This window comes from Ambystoma mexicanum, chromosome 3p (genome assembly GCF_040938575.1).
Source record: "Ambystoma mexicanum isolate Mex_15411 chromosome 3p, UKY_AmexF1_1, whole genome shotgun sequence".
Taxonomy (NCBI): domain Eukaryota; kingdom Metazoa; phylum Chordata; class Amphibia; order Caudata; family Ambystomatidae; genus Ambystoma; species Ambystoma mexicanum.
The window spans coordinates 818,939,468-818,960,549 of record NC_090925.1 but is presented as its reverse complement, the minus strand read 5'-3'; positions in this window follow the sequence as shown (position 1 = coordinate 818,960,549).

The following is a 21,082-nucleotide window of genomic DNA, read 5'->3' as shown; positions in this document are numbered from 1 at the left end:
CATTGGGCCTCATTACGACCCTGGAGCTAAGGGATTACCGGTACCGGTAAGGGTACCCGTACCGGTAATCCCTTAGCGCCTGATTACGAGGTCCCTTTGCGGGTTCCCACCTTAACGGCTGATTTTACCAGCCGTTAAGGAATGGACCCGCAAAGGGACCTTGGTGCTAATTACGGTACCGCAATTTGCGGTACCGTAATTACCGCCTTCCCCATTCCCATTATGCCCTATGGGGCAAAAATGGGAATGGGGAAGGGCCATGGAGGAAGGGAGATTTACCGCCCCGCCAACCTTGTAATGGGGTGGTAATTCCCCCTTTCTTCATGGCGGCGTCGGTAACTTACCGGCATGGACCATGGTGCTAATAGCACCATGGTCTTCCGCCAGGGTCGTAATGAGGCCCATTAACAGGACATGCCTGACTGTTCCATCTGAAATCCTCCAAGGCCCTCTTCTTCATCTCATACCAGAGTGGTGTTTGGGGAGGTTTGCATTAAAAGAAGTGTGCATAGCTCTGTGTTGTCTCCTCCTCGTCTTGGCACTTGGCTGATATGTGTCTGCATTAACAATGAGGCTGATATGTTTGCATTAACAATATGAGGTTGATATGTGTTTGTCTCACCCAAATGAAGATGTGACCTCCTAGTTGGTCTCCTTCTCGCCCCAGTGTTGAGATGGTGTTTCTGGGGGACATTTTGTAGGGGAGAAAAGGGAAAGGGCTGTCAGTAGACTACAAATGCTTGAGAGGAGAATCCAGAGGGGAAAGAAGTGAGGACGCCCTCAGGTTCCTCACAGTATGTATGTGTTGTGCTGTGTAACATAGAGATACAGTATTAGGATACAACAATATGGATATGATTAGAATGATACAATATTAGGGGATGCATTTTATGGATTTGGGGAGAGGGGATAGGCCAGGGATCCAGGTTAATGGGCAAGATGTGCCTAGCTTGGGTTGTGTTGGTTGTACAGAAGTCCTTCTATTAAAACTATAGTCCTCTTAATTTCCAATGATCTGAATTTCCTAACTGCACTGTGAAGTCACTGGATCAGCATCAGAGAGTCCCTCCCTTATTTTTGCCTGTTAAGGGAGAGGAAGCCACGGTCCTCCCATGTAAATTCAATGATGTTTCGAGCCAGCTGAAGTTTGAAATTCGGCTTCATGGGAAGCCCTCTGCAATCCTTTTACGTTAGTGAATGTGTGAAATAACTCCATTGACCTATGGAAGCACAGAGTCCATTTTCAAATTTCACGACCAGAGATAAGAAAGGCCGTTCCTCGTGACCACAAGGCCTGCTTCAGTGGTATGTAGGTACTGGAAAATAGCACAAGAACAGAAAATCCCTTGATCAAAATAGGAACCCAAATGGATTTACATGCATTGGAAGATCATAAACAATCAGGCCGGATTTTAGCAGCAACCACAGGTAACAAAAGAGTTCTGACGCACCTTTGTATGTTGAAGTACCAAAGAAACAGGCTACCCCTTCCTTTTGCACATTCACTAAGGAGATTTACAACTTCCAAGAGCTGATTTCAATCACTATCAGCTCATGAACCAACATTTCTTTTAAAAAACAATGGGCCTAATCACTACTTTGGAGGTAGCCATGCCCAAAATCGGGTCCGGGTTCCCTGAATGGGGAAATACCGGGTCATTCCGAGTATGGAGGTCCCGGTATTCCCTCCTTCAGGGAACCCGGGCCCGGTCCTTCCCCATTCCCATTCGAGCCCTTATAGGGCTCGAATGGGAATGGGGAGGGAGCTAACAACGGGCCCATTACGAATGGGCCCGTTGTTAGCTCCCTGGTCCCCTCGCGGGACCCGCTATGGACGTCTGGAAAAACCAGACATCCAGAGCGGGTCCCGCGAGGGGACCTCATAATTGTGCAGAGTGGGTTTAGCGGCGCCGGCACCATTACCGGCGCTGTTAAACCCATTCCGCACAACTTATAATGAGGCCCAATGTATTAATCTATTTTTTTTTACAAAAGAATGAATAACAACATTAACATATTACAAGAAAAACAACATCCACGGCGGTAACCACTCACTATTGCATTTATGCCGTGGATCCAATAGTATAACGAGCTCAGTGAGAAAACAGTGTTCACACCAGGGGGTCAGTACATCAAAATCGTGTGGAAATGCAACTCTGGACACAGAATATAGACCATTGAAAATCAATGAAAAATGAAACATTGGTCCAACTTTCCACAGCTTATTGTACCATACATATATTTGAATGTAATATTTTGCGGACAGGAGACATTAGACAGACTTCAGGCTGTCTATCGTATGGAAACTTTTCTGGTCTTCCAGTGAGGCGTAGTATATTTCATAGTACAACATTGTGGTTTCCTGTGGCTCAGGAGTTTAGTCCTTTTTATGTGACTGCTTCAAATATACTCTACTGAACCCACGTGACAGGAAGAGGAAAGCCACAAACTAAAGCACCGCAATGGAGCAGGAAAGCAGCATGAGCTATGAGCCATAAGGGTAAGGTCTCAGGAACTAAGGACAGCAGCAATCTTGGAATGTTGAAACAAACACAGTTTCAAGTCCTACCGTGATCCACCAGTTCATTTACTTAATTCTATTCTGTTTTTATAAGGTGCCAACCATAGGCAGTGCTGTTTTGTAGCACCCCAAGAACAAACGGGAGAGGGAAATGAAACAGTGATCTTTCATAGGCTTAAGGGACATTCATATATGTTAAGTGCCCAGGGGGGATTGGGAGAGTAGCCTGGTACATCAACGTGAAGGCATCACAAGCGCTTATAGCCAAACAACATACAACTGTGGCAAGTGCATGATGGTACATTTAAGTGCCAAAAGGGAAAGCAAGGTAATAGGAGCAACTCTTCGCCCCCATTTTGCACTACATTTCTGTGCTTTTGTTAAAATTCGAATCCTGGTGTGTTTTTAACAACTCTTCACTCCCATTTTGGATTGCATTTCTGTGCTTTTGGTAAATTCGAATCCTGGTGTGTTTTTAACAACTCTACACCGCCCATGTTTTGGTACGCAAGTGTTTCTATCTGGTGAGTTTGTGTTTGTGCAATCTCTCCTCGATCTTCAATCCTATCTCTTCCCTTATCTATTGCAACTGCTATACTATCACTTATTCTCCCTCCATCAGGAAGTCTGGAAGGAAAAAGTTTAAAAAAGACATCCTGACCACTAACCCCGGTCTACCTGTTGCAGACACCTACGTCAGCACAACTTCCAGACAGATTGGGCCTCATTACGATCGTGGCGGTCCGGAAATAACGGTGGCGGTAAACCCGCCGCCACCGTTGTTTCCGGACCGCCTGATCCCGACCCCTGCAGGCGGGAGGTGATGTTCCCGCCAGGTCTGACCTGGCGGGTTTAACACCGCCCGCCTGCAGGCGGACGAGGAAACACCGGCAGCATTACAAGATGCTGCCGGTGTTTCCATGATCCCGATTCCCATTGAGTCCCATAGGACTCAATGGGAATGGGGATTTACACCATTCCGCCTCCGTGATTCCCGGAAAACCGGGGTTGTGATGCCCCGGTAATTCCGGGAGTCACGGAGGCGGAATGGTAATACGAGTCCGGCGTTAACCAGGCGGTTTTACCGCCTCGGTTAACGCCGGACTCGTAATGAGGCCCATTGTCACTGATATTGGCCCTCATTACGACCCTGGCGGAAATCGAAAAACGATGGCGGAAATGCAATACCGCCATCGAATAGCGCTCGGTGCGATTATGACCCGTCACCGTAAAGTACGATGCCATTAGCGACACCGTAGTGAACGCCAACGCTAACTGCACCAAGTACGCGCACGCGCGCCATGCCAAACCGTAATTACCACCATGGCGCAACGGTACGCGAATTCTGACCCTAGCGGACATGTACCTAACGCCATCAAGCATGGCGGAAAGTACCATTCCGCCATGGTGAGAAGTACGGCATCGCGAATCAACCGTAAACGGCCCTACTGAGTGCCTGTACACCACTCCCTGGCCACATTGCACAACTCCTCGTAGGTGCAATGAAGTCACACAATGCAACCAGTGAAATGTACAAGTCACCCATGCATGCCAACGAACAAATGAATCTAGGGGCTCCAAGTGCCTTGTGAGTGGCCATCCATATTTGCCATGGCACCCTTGCCGCACTGATGCAGCACAGGCATGTGAAGGTTCAAGTACAGCAACATGAGCAGAAAAATGAGACAAACAAAAACAGGCCCCCCCATCGACTGACACCAGTGTAAGGCAACATTCAAAGCAGTATCCTGAGGGAGACTGCACCAGCCCTGTACTCCTGCCAGTAAACAAACCAACCATCAGCATAAGCATGTACCACACAAGTTGGCAGAGTGACTGAGCAGCCAGGCTCATCTCAAGAGGGGCCAATGGGAGCTGCAGGGCACAGATGGCACGAATACAGAAGCTATTCCAATGGACATGACCTCAGTCTCCCTCCAAGAAACGCACGCAAACACAGGCACCTGTGACCAGCCATATTCTGATAATCACATCATTCCACCAATCCACCTGGCTGACCGGCATCTGTTACACAAAAGCTAATCCCCCGCCCCTGAGCATGACATCATTAAAACAGTCATAATGGTAGCCCCTATCCCTGACCACACTGGGCTTCGTAGGCAAACGCGCCCAGTACAGTACCACGCAACTATACTCAGAAGCCGGAACCCAATGCAGATCTTCTCACAATACATCGCTCCACAAATAGGGATATGCTACATTACTTGCAAAGAAGAACGCTACACGGTTAATATCAGAATAGAAATTTAATGCACCACAAAATCACCAAGCCCATACAGCCATTAGGTCATGAACTCCAAAATATATTTCATTATTGTGGGCTGCATCCGCAATAAATGACCAGCTTCTTCTTGTGTGACGCCCTGTTCCTTCATGGTACACAGGGGCTACATTCACGTTCAAAAAGCCAACATGGAAGCGCCTAGAACCGCAGGGCCGTCCCATTAGGTAGGCACTAGTCCAGCTGAAAGGTCGAAATGTTGCTCCTAGCCACTAGTACTGCGTAAGGGCATGTGGCCCATTGGCGATCGTCCCATAAGATCGTAATGGTGCTCCACTGATTAACTCGAAGCAGCAGGTGTCGGGAGTAAAAGCCATCTGCAGGAGTGGCATACAGATGGCAGCGGCAAAAGGGGAGGAGATACCTGTCACCCAAATGAAATGAAAAAGAATAGTATGGCCATCAGAACTTGATTTGTATTACTCACTTCAATGATCACACTAAATCTACAGCCATATGCATGCTAGCCCACTCCAAAGGATTATTCCCACCCAAAAACACTTGCGAATCATAACTATAAAAATCGAGGTGAAAACACTATTACAAACGAGTGTTTGTGTGCATGCGTCTGTCAAAACAGAATCCATTCGATGGGATTAGTAACGTGCATAGACACAAGTGTTTGAAGGCGCGTCGAGACAGGGAGGGTTCAACAAGGGCAGATAGACGATGGTCCCACTATGGCAGCTCTGCATCACATAGCGCAGGGGAGGTGGATAGATTCCAAAAAGCCCTGTACATGGCAAACTCTCCATCAAATCATCTGTCCATGCATCCATACATCATTCCCTCATCCCGGTATGAAAACGCCTGATTATTTACTCACATAACATGTGAAATTTCCATTGAGTCTGTGCGTAATGCAGTCTGCAAAATCCACTGTGCTCCAGGCCGGAATTCCAGTGTTGTGAAGTAACATGTATTTGGGAACGTCCTGCCTTATCGTCCACTACGCTATTGCGCATCCCATACTATTCATATCAATCATTGCATTCTCGCCATGGCCCCTGTCCCAAGGACATTAAACAATAGAACGTTATATTTGCAGTCAGACCTGTGGGCGTCTCCTCGCCGCTAGCTGAAGACCGAAAGCGCCGTCCTTCGAATTCCTCATTTGCAACATCACGTCGAAAAGGCATCTGTGACCGCTTGAAATCACAAATTCATCCATGTAGTGCGGCAATGTGTGAAAATGCAAACTGGCTTCACTCACAAATGGGACGCCCCGCCCGTCGGTGAACCGAGGTACAGTGCTGCATGAGGGTCCACCGTTAATCGAGTACTACATTCCACTGACCCTTCACAAGTTTGTTCGCGACTGCAAAGATAGTATGTGAAACAATGGGACCATAGCAGAATGAACATATCAACCAATATTTCACTGCCATCGGGATCAAATACATGATTGTAATAGCAAGATGGCATGCGTCAAATTGCAGCGTTGTGTGCGGGACGTGCTCGCCCAAAGGGGATTGCAGCTTGCACAGGTGGAATGAATCACCACAGGTGGAGGCAATACAGCTTGAAAACACATAAATTGCACACCCAACCCCCTCCCACAACCACACCCACTCCAAAATGCTACCGGCAGGACTAGCGATGTTGGCCCTAGGGGACCTGATAGCACTGCAAGTACTCCAACTTCAAGAAGAAGACGAACACCAACTACTACAACAACCGGCCGCACAGAGGAGACGCAGGAGGAGGAGGAGGGCAAGGCAGGGCCAGCAAGGCCCGCCAGCACAGCCACTACCACCACGCAGGCAGCCCGCAATCCCACGCCTCAGAGCTCATCCGTTCAACCTCACTGATGAGCAGATCCACACCCTCTACCGTTTGGACCGGGACACCATAACCGCCATTGTGGACATGACACAGACTGACCTTGTCAGCATGATAGATAGCCCAACCGCCATCCCACCCCTACTGAAGGTGGTGTCTGTACTCCACTTCCTGGCCACAGGCACCTACCAGCACACAGTCGAACAGTTGCATGGCATTTCACAGCCAGTGTTCTCACGGACACTATTGCAAGTGCTCGATGCCCTCCTGAAGCACGCAGACGACTACATCTCTCTACCACGCTCGGAGCAGGAAATTACGAACACAAAAGTGGGATTCCATGCACTTGGCGGCATACCGGGTTGCATTGGTGCCATCGACTGCACCCATGTGGAATTGGTCGTCCCACATGCCATGGAGGCCCAGTACCGCAACCGAAAACAATTTCATTCTCTTAATGTACAAATGGTGTGTGACTCCAACAGGATCATTACACATTGTTGTGCCCGATTTCCTGGATCAACCCATGATTCTATGGTCTTGAGGAACTCTACAATACCACGCTACATGGAGCGACACGCAGGGAACAGATCCTGGCTACTCGGTGAGTCTCATTTCATGCATGATAATGTGGGGTATGTGATGCGGCAATGACCTGGCAGGAAGGGGGGGGGTGCGTACGTAGCAATGTCATTCCACAAACATCCTTTATTGTCCACATACAGGTGATGCCGGGTATCCACTGAAGAGATGGCTCCTTACACCACTCAGGAACCCACAGAACCAGCATGAGGAGGACTACAACCATGCCCACTCACGTACCCGTGTAGTCATAGAACAGGCATTCGGCCTACTGAAGACTCGTTTCCGCTGCCTCAGCAGGTCTGGCGGGGCACTCCTGTACCACCATGAGAAGGTTGCAAAGATGGTCATGGCATGTGTCATGCTACACAACATGTGCGTACGTAGAAATGTGCCCATGCCCCCTGACGCAGAACTGCAAGCACCTGAAGATGGTCATGATGAGGGTGGGGATGTGGCAGCACCTCAAGGAGTCTGCGAGGCACAGGAGGGCCGTGACATTCGTCAGATTCTCATTGATTCATGCTTCTAGCACTCACGCCTGGTGGCTGATACATGGACACGGGACTTGTGGCACTGTGTGTGTCTGGAACATGCACAATATGGACTGTACGCCTATAAAGGCCTCGTACACAAAGATCAATGTCCACACATCTCATTGGATGATTGTGCAATGTTTATAGCATATGTGAAATTATGTTACACACCCCATCGACCCGCCACCCAAGTGAGCCCAACACACCCCCTCCACCCTCCTACCTCCCCCCCGAACACCAGTGTCCAAAGATGCTCATTGTCAGTGGGCAGACGCTATTGCAAGCCCCCTCTCCGGGTATCAGGGGCACCCCTGCCTGTGGAGCGCAGGTTCCTCCCAGATCTACGTTGGGGGCTGCCCTGGACGGAACTTGCAACGGATGATGTCTCTGCCTGCTCACGTCCATGCATGTCCCTAAGGGTTTGTGAGAGCTCAGTGAGCACACGGCGCACAGCGGCAAGTTCAGCACATACGTCTTTGGACGTCGCATGCAGTTCCCCCCTCAGGCTCTCGGTGCTTCTCTCCATTTGTACTCTCAGGCTCTCGGTGCTTCTCTCCATTTGTACTCTCAGGCTCTCGGTGCTTCTCTCCATTTCTGCCTTAAGTGTCTCAGTTGATGTTCCTATGGCTGCCTTAGTACCCCCACATTCATCAGCATGGTCCTTGAGGAGCGTGGCCAGTTGCTGCTGTTGCACGATCACCTGGTCGAGGGACTGTTGCCTCTGCTGTGCCATGGCCATTTGCGGTGGTGTCACAGAGGGGCTGGTCACCTCATGTTGCCTTGCCACAGGGCTTGTGGGGGATGGCCAGTCGTTGTCTTGTGGGTGCCCCTGCGTGGTATCCTCATGGTGTAGGGATGAAACAAACAGGGGGATTGAGACAGGTCATGGATGGATCTTACTTCGACATCCCCGTTTTCTGTGTCGGAGCATGCTGCCATTAATGCAGTGTCACCTATGGTGCTGCTGCCACCAGAAGCAGTGCCTTCTGTGGCATCCATTGGGGGGACCTGTGGTGGTGCGGTTGTGGGCATGCTGGCTGCTGGGGTGCCTGTTGAAGTTCCCTCCTGTGTGCTGCCACTTGATTTGTGCTGCTGCCGTGTCTTGATGCGTGCAGCTGAGGTGGAGGGTCTTTGGCCGTTGGTCTTGGCCCTCTTTGCAGGTGTGCTGGTAGGGGTGTCCTGGAGCTCGTCGTTTGAATCGGACCCTGTGGTGGAGTAAAGGAGGGCGAGCGTTATTAATGGGTCTGTGGAAATTGGAATGGCAATGTATCACATGCATTGGGGTGGTACCTGAGGGTGATTTGGGTCGGGGCCTTGGAGGTGGTTTCATTTTTGTGTGGATTGAGGATGCAGTTGTTTTGCAGCCTGCAGTTAGGGTGTGCCTGCTGCACGTGTAGAGGGTGTTTTTAGGATTTTTAATTATTTATGTATTTAATGTGAGTTTTAAAGTGCGCTATCAGGCCAATGTATGTGGACGTTCTCCTGGACATGTGTTGCTGTTGCACTATGTGGACACATGGTTCTTCACATGATTGGACATTGTGGATTTAGCATTGTTTTATTTGGCCCACCTACCTGATTCTTCGGATGTCTGCACTCCTTTCTCCATCCCTCCGACTCCCTCTATACTCTCCATTCCAATGGTGGAGGCACAGATTTCTTCCCAGGGGGTCAACTTGATGGGTGATTCCGATCCTCCCCCGGTAGCTGTGGCAATGTTACGGTTGGCGGATAGTATGCTCCGTACGCGTATCCGCAGGTCGTCCCATCGCTTTCTGCATTGCTGTGGGTTGCGGGGTGCGGTCCCCACCGCACTTACCCGCTGTGCCACCAGGGCCCATATGGCCTTCTTGTTCGCAAGTGCCGTCCTGGTCATTTGCGTCGAGAAGACGACGGCAGCATTCTCCTGGAGGGTCTCTGTGAGCACGGTGAGTTCCTCACGGGAGAAGTGGACCTGCCGCTTGCGGTCGCACGCTTTTTTCGCTACTTTTCCCATTTTTATTGCTTTCACTAGGGTGGATGACGGGTTGGGATGTGTCTCAGGGTAGTATTTTTTATGGTTGTGTGGGAATTCTGATTTTATAGGTGTACGGCGTGCTGTTTCCCGTTCCGGGACCATGTTTTTACTTCCGTTTCCGTATATTTACGGTCACCGTACTTTCCGATTGCCGCTCATTACGGTGACCGCTAAGATGGGTGGCGGAATTGCACCTAGGGCGCCGTACGACGGCGGTGAGGGGCGTTTTGGGGACATTTCCGCCATCGCGGACTTTGCACTTCCGCCATGGCGTAGTGCTCGTGCCCGATGGGTCGGAATTAGCCGCACTTTGCTCCGTCGTGCAATGGCGGAAACGCTATTTACGCTATGGCGGTCAGGTCAGTCACTTTCCGCCAGGGTCGTAATGAGGGCCATTGTCTTTTCTGTCCCCTCTCCAGATCTTTGGACTCCTCATTTTATCCCTCTGCTCTCTCCTCTCACATCCTCACCCATTAATTGTGCCACTAGATGGGAAGTACTCTTGGCGGGCTTCTCATCATCCACGTGTATCATTAATGTCTATCGCAATGGCACTATCATGGCACAGGGTCCTCAAACCAACCTTCTCCTCTTCCACCGGTGCTTGCCTTCTCTCACCAACATCCGTGCCACATATGCTACTCCTTCTTCCTCTCTCTCTGCCTGCCCTCCTCCTACTGGTGTACCACACCCATCTACCCCTCATCGGAAAACCTTCAAAGGCAGTGACCTGCTGCATCTAGCCACGCTTAATTCACACTCTGCTATCAAACACTCTGCCAACATCTGCTTCCTCCTTGAAGACCGTGGCCTCAATATCCTTGCCCCTACCGAGAAGTGGTTCAATGCCAGCTCAGTCACTGCTTTTGACTCCCTTCTTCCTGATGGCTACAAGATCTTTTCCAAGCCTCAGCCTAACCGTGCTGGTGGTGGGGTTGCCCTGATCGTCCCAGAGTGGGTCCTGTAAGGAAGGCATGGTATCAACAGTAAGACAGACACAAGTGACCACATTTCAAGGGTGTTTACTGAACTTCAACAAGGGTATGAAAACACCTATCTAATTCTAAATCTACAGATGGGAGCAAGCTACAACCATCAAATAATAATGCAGTCCTAGCAGTGTCTTGTCAAAATAAAAAGGCCTATACTAATAAACCTATTGGCAATCCTTACCTATATAGTGTTTATGAAAAAAGAAAGAAGTGTTCAAAAATGATATATCAGGATGTCCGGACTGTTGGCCTCACTTCCCTGTGGTTTCAGCACATGACAAGGCGGCTCACTTTTGAGCATAGCAAAGTCTGTGGCTTCTTTAGCACAAGGATACAGTTCAATCATTAGCATCTGGACATTCTGCATCCAAGTCTCTTTGCTTCTCAAAGTCTCTTCATTCAGAGGGCCTGATGCAACCAAAAAAAATGACAAGTTCTTTTCCTCTTTGGATTTTCACAAGTATTCACTTTAGGGGATTCACTATTCACCCGGATCCCCCTCAGTCGGGCTCATATATCTTTAGTACGATGTTCGTTCCCTTTGTATCCCCCTAATTTGGGCTCAGATCCCTTTTCCGCAATGTTCACAGGATATTATTTTTGGATGACTCACGCTCCACCCCGGATCCCCCTCAGCCGGGCTCATATGCCTTTTAACACAATTAGTCTCCCTCAGCCGGGCTCGAACCAATTTTAATCAAGCATGAAAGACTTTCAAAAGTGCACAGGGTTTGGCTTGACCCATCGCAGGACCACTTCGATTTTACAAATCCTTCCTTTTTACATTTATCACCTTTTGGTTGGGTTCCTAAAAGAGACTTTCGAATGAACAACCACATGGTGCCGGACCACTCTGTTTACGGTATCAAATATTAGCTTCAAAGTTCAGTCACTCATCTGCTGCTTTGATTATATTCACATTGCTTGCCACATACACTTCATGCACTGCTCACTTCAGTTTCCTTTATACAATGTTGCCGCTTGCAATCTTGGTTTTCACACAGACCGGGCTGGTATCAGTCTCCCCAACTCACCGGCTGTGCTTACTTCACTGGTGTTGCTTTGTTGTAGGAGCCAAGGACAGTACCACGGCGGCAAACAATTCTCCCCATCTTGATTATCGACGCGGGAGAGCCCCTGTTACCTCCGACACACAATGCAGGTTTCTTCAGCTCTGATTGCAGGTCTTATGTTTCCTATTCTCAAAGGCACATTAAAGTTATGGTCTTCCGGTGAAAAGGTAAAGGGTGGTTCCTTACTTGCAATCCTCTTTGGTCTCAGTGTCTTTCACCTTGTATTAAACTGCCATCTTGGAACTACTGCCTCCTTGTGTGCTTTGCCTCGCTCCGAGTGTGCTTTTGTGCTCTGCCTTTTATCCGTGTGGGGAAGTGTTGTGGAAATCAGGTGTGTGTAATGATCAGTAATTGCCTGACCTTGCCTGACCATTGTATAGGGACATGCCAGGTATAAGGCTTGGATGTTAGTCCATTTTCTCTTACAGTGAGCTGTCTGTGAGAAAGTGTTCGTGTCAGAAAAGGGGGCAGGGGGTTCAGTCCCTAAGTATCCTAACTGGTAGGATGGGGTAAAGGTGTTACAGGGTAGGGGATACCATGTCTTGCCATCCAGTGTCCCACTTCCTCTCCCCAAAGACCCCTCTTCCAGGTGATCGTCCTGCACTGGTCCACCCCCAGGAACTGGATCCAAAAGCGATGGCCGTGTCCTGGCTGCCTGGAAGACAGATCTCCAGGGACTTGCGGGTGAGACACCTTCAGGTTTCTCACAGTCCCTTCTTCCCTCATACCCACCTAGCCATACTCCTTGTTGGCTTAGATATGCCAGAGGACTGCCGGTTACAACAGGCTCACTGTCTCAGCTCCCAGGGCCAAGAAATCCTCCCCCAGTATACAGAGGACTCAGCCAGGTTATTTCATTCTTCCACTATCTTGTCCTTTTCTTCGTCACTGCTTATTTCCACTAACACTTTCATCCCTATCGTTTTCTCAGGAGTTTTGCGACATTGTGTAATGCAGATCTTAATCACACACAGTCCTACTAGTACTGATATAAGTGCCCCTAGTAATACTGTCAGTCCGTCTGCTAACCATGCTATCTGGTCCATTCCTGTTCCTTTGACTTCCTCCTCCATTTTGGCATGCATTTTCGATAATCTTGTCATTGATTCTGTCAGTATACATTCTCTCTGTGATTTGCGGCATGAAAGTGCGACAGAAACCCCTGATCTTGGAGCAAAATCCTAGTTCCATTGCTGTGAGAAGGTCTAGAACATATCTGTTCTGGAGAGCCATCAACCTCTCTGCTTGGATCTCTTCTTTTATCGCGTTGAAGCCATTTACTGTAGAGTTTATTGTCTGCATCAGCTCCCATCTTGTTATCTGCAACCATTTTGCGTTTGTGTACGTTTGCACAGCTGGAGCTACTGAAGCGGAAAACATGTCTGTCCTACTGAATATCCGGTGTTCAGGTGCCACATCGTACATTGATGATTCTGATGCTGATGAGAAATAGTTGTCTCTTTCCACTCTACTGATTTCTACTGACCTCTTCTTTCTTCCCTTCTTTTCTACTTCTGCTGATCTTTTCTTTCTTTTGTTATCATCCATTTTTGGGAAGTAGTCAATCTTGATGTCCTTTTGTGGCACCACCAGTGCTGGCATATTGATGTGAGCCAGCAAGCACACTCCTCACCAGTTGGGAGGCAGCTTCTCGTATGCCTTCAATCTGCATGCCCAGTAGTGATCCATAAATACTGCCGTACCAACCTTCATAGCTGGATGCTTTTCTATGGGCCTCATCACGAGTTTGGCGGTAACCTTTAAATCCGGCGGTAGCGCTGTTACTGCCAGATTTAAGGGTCTGCCAAATCAGGGCTTTGGCAGATTTCTCCCCAGCTCTGAGCTGGGGGGAAATCTGCCGAAAATGTGCGCTCATACCGCCAGCGGGAAATCCGCCGGCGGTATGAGCGTGACATTTCCCTATTGAGCCCAATGGGGAATGGGGCATTCCCGAATGGGCTCAATGGAGAATGGGGATTTCGAAATCCGTCAAATCCGTGATTTGGTGCTAATAGCTCCGGTGGGTTTGGCGGTAGGGCAGATAGCGCCAGCGCTATTAGCACCGGCGTTACCGCCCGACTCGTGATGAGGCCCTGTGTACCTGCACTCTGTGATTTCTCCAACCTTCACTGCACCATCATTCTGGTAACATAATGCTGGTTTCTTCTGTGGTATTATGGGCATTTGTCCAGCTTCATTGTTGTTAGGAAAGAGTTCCATTACATGTGTTATTTTCCCTCTAGTTGTGTATGCCCCAACTTTTTTCTTTGTTTGAACACCTTTGTCTGACTTTACAAAAGGAGCACCACCTTCTGCTGCACTCCCATGGGCTTTTATCTCACTTCTAATGGGGAAACTGACATGCCCTTAAAGACAGTCAGTACTGGGAGACTTTGTTTCCCTTAGTCCTTGTCAATGTTGCAACCTTTCTGCAACATGTTGCAAGTGCCCGAAGTACCTTACAGTACAGTGACCTAGTTACTCTCGAAGGATTTTTTAGGGGTAGTGCAGATGTGCCTCGGATGGGACTGGTGGCAGCTAATCGTTTCGTATCTTTTTAACCCTTTCTATCCAGGTAAACTGCGATTACTGCGTTTGGCACGGTTAGGTGGACTGGCCACAAGGTTCTTTGTCCTGTGTTAGGGACAATCCTCACAAATGTGCTAATTTCCTTCAACTTAGAGACCCCCAACTTTGCTGGATTTTGAGGACTTGATTTTTATGCCTGGAAAGAGTGTGTGCCTTTTTTTCACTCTTTCATGTATTTTGATGTGTGATTTAGTCTTGTGTTCTTTGATATTGGAGTTTTAGACAACTCCATAGGCATCATCTTCTCATGTGTGTTACGCAGCACCTTCAGTGCAGTTACACAAGGAAGCCTTTTTAGGCTGTCCCAAGGTTTAAATACCTTCTCTGGGATAAACTACTGTTTCCAGAGAATGTAAGGTTAAATTGACTTTACTAGTCTTTTTAAATTCCTAGAGCCAGCACACACTATCTTCCTATAGAGTGCTGGAGGGGTTACCTAGTATCCCCTGTGTCTAGGGCCTCATGTACCAGTCAAATGCTACCCTTTCCTATTGAAATGGCTGGTGGCAGTGGTTTTACAATGAACTACCATGATTTTTCCTGACCGCGGATATCGGTAGCTAAAAATCACAGGAGCCATGTCTTTCAAGAAGGCGTTTTAAGCCCCTTTGTTTAAACGGGTTCCAGTCTTCTTTTTTTGCCATTTCTTTTTGGAAAGTTCCTTCTACGTTTGGTCCCTTTGTTTCTATGCCTTTGGCGGGCTTCAGGACTGAAGACTGCCTCTGGCGCCTGAGTGTCTGGGGTGGGCAAGAATTGAGGGAGGTGCCCGGAACTCCCTCTGCTTAGTCTCATAGGAGAACCAAATTCACTCTGGCATGATTGGCTTGCTGACTGTCCGGCAAGGACAGCCCCCGACGTCCTCCCTCTTGTCCCCATGACTGAGGCTCAGGAACAGTGAGATCTGCAGGAACTGCTAGTAACCAACATCTTCAGCTGCATCTTTTCTTCATATTAAGGTACTGTGCCAACCCAATTGAGAGAATTTACCTCTCTCTGTGCAAGGTCGTGAAACTTTCCCAACTTGCAGGCCTAATCAGCTTGTGACCCAAAATATGATTCTTTTTCGTACAAACTACTTCTGAGAACTTTGACAAAGATTTTACTGTTTACTACAAGAATTGCTCTTTCCTATCCAAGACACTAGTCCATTGACTTTGGCTTAGGCCTATTGAAATAAATCGAGCCCTCTAGTGAACTACAATTATTTGCACTGCCTAAGAAAGTATTTGTGATCGATTTTATTAACTTGTGCCTTTGTATGCTTATTTAAAGTGCCTGAAATGCCATTTTGCTCCTATTTCAGGGGAGCCTAATTTACTCAGAATGGATTGGTTTGGTACTGAAGTATATTTGTGTATAATATTAAGTTGCCTGCTTCTAGTGAATGTTTTCTAAATGATTGTGTAATAAATTAATAAGTGTTTTACCAAGAAACCTAGAGTGTGTCTACTTGAACCATTGTGATTGTAACACCTCTGTGTAACATCCTTGTACTGCTCACATTCCCTCTTGAGATAAGCCTGACTGCTCAGTTCGCTACCAAAAACTGTGTAGTACAGACTTATACCAAAGGTTGGTTTTGCTTACACCTGTAGTCCTAACTGTATGTGGTGGTCCCAGAGGGTACTGCATGCAATTCTGCCTAACATCCTGTCCTTTGGCCATCTTGCCCCTTCACCTTCCCCAGGTCGAGTTGACCCGGGACAGCCCTTATTTGGGCATGCATTTTCCCGCAAAGCACCAAGCTTTTGCTGGCTTCTGCTTGTCTTGTGTGGGCGCCCCTAGGATGTAGGCTGGCCTGTCTAGTTCCAATACACATCCTGGGTGCCAGAGAGTTTGGTGTGTTGTGAATGCCTGGGACCACCATGGTCCATGATTGGTCTACGTAGGTTATGCCTGTATGTGAGCGGATCTCCCATTGGGTCCTCTTCGTTTTGGCACGAAGGAGTTTTTGGATAAGAGAGGGCTCCAAACAACCATACCATGTCGATCTCTCGAGTTCTCACTGAATGAAGGATAGGATCCAAGTATCCTGAAACTAATAAGCAGAGTCAAGTAACCGCTGGTGACCCGCTGGAAGGTTTGGCACCCTGAGCCTGCTGTCGTCCCATGGGACCCCTCTGCATATGGTCGTCCTAGAAGGTCTGCGAAGACACTTTGACCTATTGCTATTGGAATAGTAGGACCAACTATTATCGGCACCTTCATCAAAACCTGTAAGTAAGCCTTTTCGGAAGTGTCCCTGGGCCAACCAGTGGGCTGACCGGCTTGCGCAGGAGTTTTGCCCTGATAGCGCCGCCGTTTTGAGGAGGCCCTTGAAACTTGGCAGATTGCAAGCTCCTTGGTCATGGCACTCTCATACCGAATTTCATATACTTGGCATTCCCAGGTCTGGAATAAAGTGAGTGCCCCCGAACCGGAGTAGACGCAGTTACTGTGTCGCCCAGCCAAGGTGACAAACTTTGCAAGTTCACTGCATCTGTGGTCCTCTGTGCCCTGAAGCCTGCTACAGTGGAACTAGCCTGAACCAGACACCAGGAGCTGAGAAATCGCCACTGTCCCGTAGGGGAATCAACGCTGTATCTTCGTTGCTGGAAGCCGCAGAGCCACGAGATTGCTGCATTTGAACCTGCAACTGAAGTGGACTTGACTGCCAAAGTTTGGTCCGGAGTGTGCCGGGGGTCAGTGAGTAATTGCAGCCCTAACCATTGGCCCCTAGTGCATCCATCCATTTTTACGCATGAGTGGCCCCTGAGGGCACCTCTCCTTTCCACTGCTAGTGCAAGCTAGCGAACTATTCCCAAACTCTGGAACCTGTTCTGCCCTGTTGGGGAGACCCTCTATGAATAGGGGGAACTTATTCTTCATCACCTCACCCACCTTCCTGAGCTGCTACAGACCCTTGAAGACACCCCGTTTTGCACATCTACATTACCGCGTGCACCAGCATTGCAAGTACATTTGAGCAATAGCCCCCACTCTTTTTAGGGATTGGACTGCCTCTCACTTAGGATTGTGTTTGATGCAGAAGGGACTAAAGACTATTTGCACTGCCTGCTTCCTTCCCTATTTAGGCTGTGGACCCATTTGGTGGATTCATCCTTCAGACCCTATTGGTCTTGTATATATGTGTATAGATAGGATTGTATTGGTTTAATCGTATTGCTGCGATTTTCTTACTGTGTGTTGAATTGCAAAGACCTTGGAATAAATCTTGGAATAAATGGATTGGCGTATATATATATATATATATATATATATATATATATATATATATATATATATATATATATATATATATATATATATATATATAACTGACTGGGAGTGATTTGTAAGTGTCCTTTACTCTGTGTGCTCATTGAGGTCTTTCAGTCACTCTCACCCTTCCTGAGACCTAGTCTTGACTGCCGCCAAGATACCTTAATTTGTCTGGCTTGTCCCTAAGTTTACCCTGCTCCAAGAAACTAGGCTGGCCTTCTGAACCTCCTCCCACCATGTCAGAGTTCAGAAATCCATCCTAACAATTGTCCACCCATGTCAGTAACTTGGTGCTCGCATCCCATTCCTTCAGGCAATTGTCATGTTCTCCTTTTACTGTGTTTACCGATGCTTGTACTAGGGTGTGTGCCTTGCTACCTGTCACGCTTACCGGGAGACCGGGGTTCGTTGCACGCGCTTTCCCTTCCTTGCGCCTCTATTCGCGCTTCCGAGCTTGGAGATGCACCGGAGGGAGAGCTTCGGGGACCCAAGCTGCAGCTCCTCGGCGCATGCGCGGGAGACCGCGATCACGGTTCCGCGCATGCGCCGTGGATTGGCACCCATGATTGGAGGGGCTTGCTTCCCAAGCCTCGCTCTGGGTCCGCCGGCGCCCGGCGACGATCAGCTTGCGTTCCAGGCCTCGCGGGCGCCGGCGGCCCATAAAGGGAGAGTGAGGATCAGGAGCAGATCGCGTCTCAACGTGTTCTGTTCCTGATCGTGTTTACTCGCTCACCTTTTGTTCCAGCGCCAGTTTTCCTCAGTTCAGCCTTACCTGGGGTTATCCTCTCCTGTTCTCCTTGGTCCTCATCTTGCCAGCTCCCTGTCTCTCTCCGGACGCTTCCTGTTGCTCGCCATTTTGCTGCGTGCAGAGTTTTCTTAACAATCCTGGACAGCGATGTCTCAATTGCGCCCTCTAGCGCTGCGATTCCATCGGCCACCGGCCTCCTCACCCCAGTCCAGAGCACTGACTCCTCCAGTGACCACGGTCATATCTCTTCACCCCTCTGCCCTTCGGTGGCCATTACCATCTCTCAGCCTCCAGTGACCTCACCTCACCCTTTTTTGCTACAACCTCCTTTGACCATCGTCAAATCACCCCTCACTTTCCAGAGATGGCCGCCATGTTGTTCTGAGGGGGGTATACATATTTTCCCATGCCCAGCCTAAGGTAGTGCAGAAAATACGTTTTAACCATGTTAATAGGGCTCTTGGTGGTTCCACACATGGGAACGTGCATTGACTTGAAATTGTCATTTTATGGCACACATTTCAGAAATATTGGGTAAAAAAGCCATAGATTTTACAAAGAGTTGTGTTGGAACTAACAAGAGTACATAACGGCATTCCAAACACATGTTCATGTGTGCCTTGCACACACAAAAAACAAGGCCTGTCTCAACAACAATATATGTTGGTAGTGCCACCGTATAAACACATTTTCTTGTAGCTTGTGCCCAACATATTGCAGCATGCAACTATAAAACACTTTGCATGCTGGTTCTACCAATATATGCCAGCATAGCACTGTAAGAGCATTTCAAGCCACAAGTACAAGCAACAGGGTTCCATGTTCTTTCATCGCCTGCAATTACACCACCAGGCATTAGAACGTGTACATTCTAATGAAAACGTTCATCGATTTTTTTTCTTCTTTTTTTGGGAGTGGTTACTTCCCAGCCCCTCTACCCCACCCATCGTTACCTATTCCCTAACATGAACCCCTTATCTGCTCTTTCCCAACCCACCCTAAAAAATTCGATGAACGTTTTCGTTATAGCATACACTTTGAAATGCCTGGCGGTGCAATTGCAGGCGATGAACGGACGTCGTACCAGCAACAGTACCTGGTTATTCTGTCTCTCTCCAGTATTTGCCAGCATTCTACTATAAGAACACATGTGTATGCGTATGTGCCCAATGAATGCCAGCGGTGCCACCAATATTGCCACTGTAAGAACCCATTTCCTTTTTGCATGTGCCCAATATATGTCAGCCTGCCACTATAAGAACATATTCTCATGATGGCTGTGCCTAATATATGCTAGAATGTCACTTTAGGAATTATATGTTCTTGCTGGCTGTACCACATATCGCCAAACTAAAGAGTGATGGATGGAAGGTTCTGAATAAATCACAACCACTGACATTGCTCTGTCAACCATTGTTTAATCCCACCAAATCTTTCCAGAAAGGGAAAAACATATTTAAATCAGATTTGGTCGCACCCCAAAAAGGGTCAGTCCAGAGCACACTGTTTGACCACATTGCGTGTGCACGAGACCACACCACTAGTGTTGCACCTTCTTTGGGCATCATTAGTCAGGTGCAGCTTTGTTCACTAGGCACAGCAATCTCTATACATGAACATGAAATGTGTTATTGCTACTGCAAATGCATGTTCATGCTTTCTGTGGCCAGCATGTGCAAGCAAACCACTTTCACAATGCTTTTTTGTTTTTTAGTAAAGCACTTATAATGGTTGCGATCCTGGTATAAACAATTTCATCACACATTTACTATTTTTCATAGGGTGTATTCGTTCTTGTACTCATACTCATATCTGCATTACTTTTCATGCAATTTTGAAATCATAATTGTGGATTCCAGAGATTACAATTCTCTCTCAATTACATTAACTTTCATGCAGCTTGACTTAGTTCAACTTTCATTCCTTGTATTTCAATTTGTTTCCCTCAACACGTGTTTCCCCACAGTGTGTCACCGTGGTTCTTCAGGAGAGATACTAAGGAGAAATTGTAGAAAGCAAGGAAAAACAATTTATAAAAAAAGATAAGTAAAATAGAGAAAGATGGGGAGAGGATCTAATTTGAGCCATTCTAGGTGCTCCATTTTTTAAAAAAGAAAGGAAGAAAACAGTATGTGAATCATATTGGGCTCACTGACCTTTTTTTGTTATAAGGTTGTTAATAATCATCTCCATTTCTGGATTTTTATATATTTTCTATAAGGTGTTCAATCTTATCTGAAAATGTCTAAATTCAGACCATAGCCAATGAATATTTATTTGCTAAAGAAAAAGTTGTGCATCGTATTACATTGTTAATATGCAGTGTATCTAATAGTTTGCTAGAGAAACACTTAATTTAACTAGTATTTTGTCTGAGGCAAAATCTATTTGTTTTCAAAGAAAACATGCCATTATTCTGGTTGTCAGCAGGGAAATCTAATTTACATTTGCTCCCTAGCTTGGTAAACTTTCACAATTGCCAGAGTAAAACACTTGTAGATTGCCTGTGCCCACAGTATATGAAAGCATTGTCGCTTTTAAATGTATTCCTGCTGCTTGTGCTCACCATATATTTCAGCATTCTTCTATAAAGCAGGTTTTCCCGAGAGCCTACCTCACACTCCCAAACCCCTCCTGTCCTCCCCTGCTCCACAGCATACATGTGCACATGCTCTCATG